Source organism: Apodemus sylvaticus, chromosome 9 (genome assembly GCF_947179515.1).
Source record: "Apodemus sylvaticus chromosome 9, mApoSyl1.1, whole genome shotgun sequence".
NCBI lineage: Eukaryota > Metazoa > Chordata > Mammalia > Rodentia > Muridae > Apodemus > Apodemus sylvaticus.
The window spans coordinates 100841428-100850109 of NC_067480.1; the positions used below are offsets into that span (position 1 = coordinate 100841428).

Consider the following 8682-nt stretch of genomic DNA (forward strand, 5'->3'; position numbering starts at 1 on the left):
TAGACAACTATATTTAATGAGAGTTATGCCTACTGTGACTGCTAAGAACCTAACTACATTTGGAAAAGAACCACATTTGACTTATGTAGCAAAATAATTCTGATTAAAATTCTTCTGATAATGCTTTGCATTCTATTGCCATCTATATGCTAATATTTCTAACAAATTATCAGATGCTATTTCTACATAACCTTTTTCTCAACAAATGACCTGTCATGTTCATAATGGCCTCAATTTTCACTGGCAGTTTTAATTTTATCTAGCAAAAAATTGAAGACTCATAAGGAAACTAATTACATAGTTTCACAGTTAATAATATGGTTTCTAGTTTTAAGACTTATAACGTGCAAATTTATCTGGTTAAATTCTCTAAGATCCAAGTCTTCTGCCTTTTCATTTAAAAAATGTGCCTTCATAGACTGTAGAAGCACTATGGATATTTTCATATTATAGACTTAGAAATATTAAATATTAATTTTGCATTAAATCTTTGTAGACCTAAATCTCAGCTGGATTATATTTCTGTCACACAACCTTTGCCCTACTAAGGTCTCTTGTAAGAGTAAAGAATCCAGCTCTTGAGAATAAAGTCACACATAGCTAGTGGAAATTTCATTTGGGCTATTTATTAATCATGCCAGAGGTACTAATCTGGCATTAAAACAATATAATTCCTAATATATATTATTTTAGGCCACAGGCCATTTTCAAGAAGTAATAAGAAGAAACTCCTGATGTTGAAAGTGTTTTCATCTATAGCTGTCAGAAGTTGGCAATGATCTAATTAAAATAAATTAATTGATTATTGATACAAACTCACCATCATTTGATATAACTTTGTCAAGAAATAAGGACTAGTAATAAAATGTAGAAAGACCTTTACACTTCTTGATAATATTTTTTTTTGCAGCTTGAAGGGAGAACTTCAAATTGGGAAAAGAATAAAAATAGAGAACAGAAGACGAAAGGAGTTATTTGAGAGGAAGACACTGAGATGCTAAAAATGTTACTCCACAAGGAGACTGAAGGAATATTCTTTTAGGGGCGAAAAATACCAAGACAAAAGCAAAAGGACAAAGTGAAGTTGTAGGTTACTGACCTCATTAGATCTCACAAGGTCCTAAGATCTGAAAAATTCTGGCCTTTAGCTTTGTAGTCTGTCTGGACTCTGCCATTTACAGGATCACTGAGATATAGAAGAAGCTCTGTACCATACACAGAAGGCTTTAAGCACATCTTGTCAACTTTCTAGGCTGCATTTACAAGTCTAAGTAAAAATGACTTTTCCCCTCTGTTCTTTTTCTTTAATTACTTTTTTCATAATTGATTTGGTGTGTGAATGACTTGAATTTATTCACTGTGTACTGACATTTATACTCTTTTACATAATTTATATGATTATCCATTATATTATTAAATTAATTTTCTCATTTTATTTTATAAGGCTTTGGGGGGGTCACATCTTATGAAATATATATTCAAAAATCTCATGCATATTGTTCTTTAATGACAGAGTGGTGTTTCTATTACACTGTAATGGCTCTTCAAAGGAATTGACTTTTGAATATTTAAGACTATCTCATTGTATTGATTAAAATAATTTTAATTTGGGCACATTGTCTCTGCTGGGTGTTGAGTGCTTGCATGGCTGGGCTTAGATACTGCACACTCTCAGTTGGACTGTCACAGAGCAAACTGTGTGCTTTCTCATCCATTCTCACTACTGCTGGTTGACTTTCAAATTTCAGACTTCAACAGAAACGGCATTTCTTAATGATGAGTATATTGACTCGGAAATCAACTTTTCATGCTTGGGATATTTCCGAAGTAAGCTGTATTCCTTTCAGTAAAGAGAGTTTAAAATGCAGAGCGACTCACATGACTAAAATGGTCATGGTATTGTAAATATACATAACCACACATTTGAATCTACTAAATTAAAATTTCACAGCTACCGTGAAAGCAATCAAAATAAGTAGTGGATTGTTCCCCAAACACAGAAGATATTTTCTTTCTGGTTTATAGGGTTGACGTTTTAGAAGAAGGAACAGAATGAGAAGGAGGAAGACAAAGTGAGAGGAGGAAGGGGAGAAGGAGGAGGAGAAGAGAGAAGGAAGAGCATATGAAGGAGTAGCAGGAGAAAAGTTGCTTGTAAAGAAGGCTTAGAAGTGAATTTTTCCAAGAATACTTGTTTCCCTCATAAAAAGCATATTGCTATATAGATGACTATCTCATGCCTGTCTCAGAGTTGAAAGTGTTCACTGCTGTTCCTTAAGACTTCTTGAACATGGTCATGAAATAATAGAAATAACAGAGAAATCAGCATATTAAATACTATACAATATGAGATTTCTAAGAGAGTGGGTTAACTAGAATGGGAATTGGGTCCAAGAGCTGAGCTCTTGAACACCAGAGTGCTTAGACCATGGGACTCCAAGGAAAACTTGGAGATGGATAAGTAGAGCTCAAGAGGTTACAGTGCAGTATGTAAAGGAAGGGCTTGGGAAGGGAAGAATGTTGACGCTGGACTTAGTAAGTCTCCAGATTCTTATGCCAAATGATAGAACAGGCAGGCAAGAGAAGCCCAGCTCTGGTTTTGGTGTTGAGTACAAATGTTTGAGCCTCTTATTCAAATGAGTTAATGCTTACAAGGTGTTAAGATGCAAGACTTGGTACAACATGCTTTATCTGTGTTACACAGACAGGTATATTGTGTCTTCCAATTTCTTCCGAGTATTTAAAAATGTCTTACCGTTATTATTTTCCCTCCAAGTAAAAGAGTCAGAGAATTCATATATACCCAAAAGTTTTTTCAGCCATTATTATGTATACATAATATAGCAGTTATTATTATGTATGCCTGATAATAACTAGTTATCTGCTAAATAAGTATGTAATATATAATGTGCAATATATTTGGTATATACTTAATTTATACATTTGTATGCATGTTTGTAAATGTAACAAGCAAATGAATGAAATGTATATATATCATCATTTTTCTTAGTTATAGACCTCGTAGTTATGATTCTTACGTTGTATAGATTTCTTAGTTAGAGATTTTGTAGCTATGAGAGGCTTCAAGCAAATACTCTGACAAACTAGTTCTTGATGGAAACAAAGCATGTCAGGTCCTGGATGGAGAACAGATGACCTCTTCGTTGTTTAAGACTCTAAACTGGAGCAAGCAAGTTTAAGAAGTTCTGAATCGTCAATACAAAGCAGCAAGTATTTCTTGGAAGCTTAGTGCAGGAAGAGGAAAAGAAGAAACTAGAGAGCTAGGCTGGAAGAAGAGTTTTAAATGGGAGGATTGAAAGTGGAAAGAGCTAATAGTTTGTTTATTTTTATCTTGTGCAAATACACAAGAATACTTCCCTCTACCCCCTCCTGACAAAAATCAATAAATCACTATTTTAAAATGTCTTCCTGGTCTTTTTTTTTTTTTCAGCAAATGTGGCTTCTTGTTCAAGAGATTTAAAGAGATGTTGGAGGTACAGGATGCTAGACTCTCTCTCCCAGAAGTTTTGTGGTTTCCTGTCTCTAAATCATCATCACACCTTTTGATTATTATATTAACACTCACCTGAAAAATTTCTCTATGAAAATGTTAATTAGTGTGATTTAAAAATAAATGGCTTAAAGCAATTAGTGCCCTTTTCTCTAAAGCTCGTCAAGGCTTTCTGCTACATTATTTCTGAACATCAATCTTGGAGCAAGGTAATATGGTGTAAGACCCGTCTGGATTTCATTCTGTGGCACACTTCTAGGTCAGCTTCCTTTCTACAAATTCTTTTATGTTGCCTTTCAAAACATCAACTACATGAAGGAACCCCTAAATAGATTGATGCTAAACTAGCCAATCATCAAGCATATTGTAAGATCGATGAGATGAATCTATTTGAATGACCTGGAGTCTATAAAACCTTGAATTATTCTGAGTTGAGCGCTCTCCAATGTGCTACAGTAGTTGTATTTGGTGCCATCTGGTGGCAGGTGTAGTCTAAAAGATACTTTTAAACAAACTTAAAAAATACCAAAATATCCTCAAGGGTCTTCCCCAGTCTCTTTTTTATTAGTTTCAGTGTCTGGCTTTATGTGGAGGTCCTTAATCAATTTGGAGTTGAGCTTAGTACAAGGAGATAAAAATGGAACAATTCGCATTCTTCTGCATGCTGACCTCCAGTTGAACCAGCACCATTTGTTGAAAAGGCTATCTTTTTTCCATTGGATGTTTTCAGCCTTTTTGTCAAGGATCAAGTGGCCATAGGTGTGTGGGTTCATTTCTGGATCTTCAATCCTGTTCCATTGATCTGCCTGACTGTCACTGTACCAATACCATGCAGTTTTTAACACTATTGCTCTGTAGTATTGCTTGAGGTCAGGGATACTGATTCCCCCAGACTTTCTTTTGTTGTTGAGAATAGTTTTAGCTATTCTGGGTTTTTTGTTATTCCAGATGAATTTGAGAATTGCTCTTTCTAACTCTATGACGAATTGAGTTGGGATTTTGATGGGTATTGCATTGAATCTATATATTGGTTTTGGCAAAATAGGCATTTTAACTATATTAATTCTGCTGATCCATGAGCCTGGGAGGTTTTTCCAGTTTTTAGGTCTTCTTCCACCTCCTTAGTGCTTTCTATTGTGCATTTCCACAGTAGAAATCTGAGACCTGGACTAAGTGCAAAGGAGTAGGGAAGTTAACTCTAGGATGTTTTGCTTAGTATTATATATTTCAACAATTCAAAGTTGCTTTTAGATTTGTACTTTATTTGAGGAGTGTGAGCCTGATGTTTGGCCTGGGAGAGGACACACAGCTCCAATTAATAAGAAGTTTATACAGCTTCCTCTTGTGATAGTTCTGATTAATTATATTTGTTTCCTTTGTGTAGTACAATAGTTAATCTTTGTCATAGATTTGACCGGATTTTGAGTCATGTAAAACATACACTTCTGGGTCTGTTTGAACACCAGCATTCAACACTCTCCTGCTTCCTAACTGTGGGCACAATGTGCTCCGCCATATTGTGCTGCTGCCACAGTGTCTTCTTCGCCATGATAGACTATTAGCACCCTCCCTCCTTAGGGAGCTTTTCTCAGGTATTTCTTCCCAGGGATTCTCAAGAAAAGTAAACAAAGCAGGCAGAGGACTCTTCTCACCTATTTTCATATTGTGTCTGTAAGTAGTTTAACTGGTCAGCCTTAAAACTTACAGCCAAGCAACTTCACGTGTTGAACACAGTTTTCAATGCATGCATACAACATTCATGTATATACTCTGAATATAATTTTTATCACAATTTTATTTCCATCAGTGGAAGCAAATCTTCAGCACCACCGTGTAGTTATTGCTGACAGTCTTGTTTAATAAAAAGAATGAAAAATTGAAATTTTAGGAAAGGAAAACATAACATCTACTTAGACGTTTCCCTGTGGGTGATGTTTTATTGCTTTGAATGTTCTGGGGAAGGAGTAGAACTAGTTTTCTTTTGAAGGTACAGACCTCTTTCCATTTATTAATGATGGAAATTAGTAAACATTTTCATTAGTTGTATGTGCTTGGCAGAAGCTGTGTAATGGGTTTATAACTTATACTGTTAAGAGCTGGGTACACTCTGTAGTCGGTCTTCCTGAGAGGCGGAAACAGAGAATGTTTTATGAGCTCAAGAATTTGAGGCTGTTGTAGTTTGAATAAAAATGGCTCCTATGGACTCATAGATTTGAATGGTTGGGCATTAAGGAGTAGTGCTACTTGACAGGGGTTAGAAGGTGTGGCCTTGGCAGTCTGTTCTTTCAGCTTGTCGTACAAGGGTGTGTGTCAAGATGGCTGCCTCCTTGCGGCACACGCTGCCAAGGCCGTTTCCTATGCTTTTACGCTCTTCCGAAGTTCCTATGTAGCTCAGGTTCCCTTCCAGAACTCTCTGCACCAGAGGCCTTCCTGAAGAAGATGCTCCATCTTTACTTCCTGTTTCCGCTTTACGAGAATGAACCTTGGAAATACCTGGATTCAGAAGAATACCAGAACCACTATGGCTCTCGCCCTGTTTGGGCTGACTACCGCCGCAACCACAAAGGTGGTGTGCCACCCCAGCGCACCCAAAAGGCATGCATTTGTAACAATAAAGTTGCTGGGAATTCTTGCCCCGTCTGCTGGAATCACAAGTTGCATGTTGACTTTAGGATCTTCTCAGTTACTATGTTCCCCAGGTTGAGCCTGGAGACGCTGACTTTTGTACTGTACATGGAGCTGTCAGTGTGACTCCACCAGCCCCCACATTGTTGTCAGGTGAACCTTGGTACCTGTGGTACAGCTGGCAACAACCACCAGAGAGAGAACTGTCATGCCTTTGCTGACTCTATCAAGGAAATCTCCTAGAAGATAGTGGCCCGCTGTACAGAGCCATATTGGGGAGTCATACCACTTGGTAGGAACTTGACTTTAGCCAAGGACAATCCCTGGCTTCAGGTAGGAATCTGGTGTTAGGACAATAGGGAAGTAGGTTACAGCAGGAAGTTTCATCCTAGGGTGGAGAAGCTCAGAGTGAAGGTTAAGCTCATTGTTCCTCCAGGTCTACGAATTCCTGAATTAAGCAGGTGACCCACCCAGCTGCCTGAGCAGTCCAGACAAGGACCGCCAGGAGAAGCTAGATGACTTCCACCAGAACTGAGCCCGGAGTCTGGGGGAAAGGGCTGGCCCAAACTGTTAAAAGGTCTGACCACCATTAAATTTGGGGCCTTGATCAGTAAAATATTGTCCTGGCCTTCTTTCTTTTCGCCCCTTCCCCATCCATCCCTCAGCTTCTGTTCCAGCAACCCAGTTTGTAATAGCTGCAGGCAGCTAAGGAATACAACGGCCCGCCACCCCAGTCAATGCCTGAGATGCCCACTGCACCACCAGCAGAAGCCTCCACTGAGCAGACTGGCTCCCAGAGTGCTTAGAAATTGTGACCTGGGGAATTCAGACTGAGGGAGTGTGTTCTGCAAAGGGTTCTGTTTTGTGACAGTGGCAGACCCTAGAGGGAAATGACCGATATGAAGAGACAAGAACATTTGAAGTTGAGGAGGGATCTAGATATATATGGGTAACTCTGGAGAGGGTTTGCCATAACTGGAGACTCCTGTTTGCATGCTTGATAGTGTGTCTCTATTTTAAACCTCCTGGCTCAGCTCTTATACAAAAAAGCTGCGTCTCTTAAAAAAAAAAAAAAAAAAAAAAAAAAAAAAAAAAAAAAGAAGGTGAAAGTGTGTCACTGGGGAATAGGGCTTGGCATTTAAAATGCTAAAGCCAGACCCAGTGTCTCTTTCTTCCTGCGGCCTTCGAGATATAGAACTCTCAGCCCATTCTCCAGCACCATGTCTACCTATAAGCACCATGCTTCTTGCCATGATTATAATGGACTAAACTTCTAAAACTGTAAGTGAGCTCCCATTACATGATTTCTTTTATAAAAGTTGCTGGAGTCATGGTGTCCCTTCACAGCAATAGAAGCCATAACTGACACAGAGGCTAACTAGTAAAACAACAGTGAGAATTTCTTTTTAAGAGATGTGTATAATTGAAATAATCTATATAGAGAGCCTTATTGGGGTGCTATGCCACCTGGTATGGCTTGACATTGACCAAAGTGAAGGTCATTGTTCCTCCAGGTCTACAAATTCCTAAATTAAGCAGGTGACCCACCCAGCTGCATGAGCAGTGGAACCAATGCCCAGCGAACAGCCAGGCCAATTCCCCAGAACACACCCTGGAATTTGGGGGAAGGGTCCATCCCCGCCTATATATATTTGGAAACCTCCATTAAAATTTGAGTCTTGAGCAGGAAACCTTGTCTTGACTCCATGTTTCTCCTGTCACTCTGTTCTTATCCCCAGCTTTCCTTCCGGGAAATTGGGTAACTGTTTGAATGTAGTCATGGGTGGCTACAATCTATTTTTCTTTGAGATGGTATATTTACCAGATTAGGTTACATTAGTGTTTTTTTAGACACTTATTTCTTCATTCTATGAGTTTTTTTTTTTCATTCAGATGGAGAAAAAGAAAAATGGAAAAACATCTACTTGAATCTTGTTTCACTTTTAAAAAAAATATCATTTAAACACTAGAAAGAGTCTACATTTCTCAGAGGTTTCAGTTCTGTTCTCAATATTTTGTATAAAAGTCTTGTATGCACATGCTTTTCATGATGAAAACAAATGAATAAAAGTCTTTGAAAAATTTCCCCCACTCTTAAGTACCTTTAGAAGAAGTTTTTATATTTATTATACTTTAAGGAACTAAAAAGACACATTATGTATGCTAAGTTGGTTGAGTTTTTAAAATATTTGTCAAAATATAATATTTAATTGGTTAAAGTGTAATGTTTCTTGCAGTAGAGAATTAAAATAGGTATAAAAATCTGAAAATAAAGATCACTTCTACAGTAAATATAAAGCATTTCTTTTTTTATTAATCATTCCATTTGTTTACATCTCAACTGATATCCCACATCCACTCTCTCCCGCCTCCCGTTTGCCTCTATGAGGCTGCTTGCCCACCCACCCACCCTCTTCTGCCCCACCTCTCCAGCATCTCCCTATGCTGGAGCATCAAACCTCCACAGGACCTAGGGCCTTCCCTCTAATTGCTGTGAGACAAGGCCATTCTCTGCTACCTATGTATCTGGAGCCATGGATCCCTCCCTA

General features: G+C 38.1%; 1 pseudogene; it reads left to right on the forward strand.

Annotated features, from left to right (window-relative positions):
* Positions 1 to 5823: 5823 nt before the first annotated feature.
* LOC127692988 (28S ribosomal protein S18b, mitochondrial-like) lies at positions 5824 to 6259 on the forward strand (annotated as a pseudogene).
* Positions 6260 to 8682: the final 2423 nt, after the last annotated feature.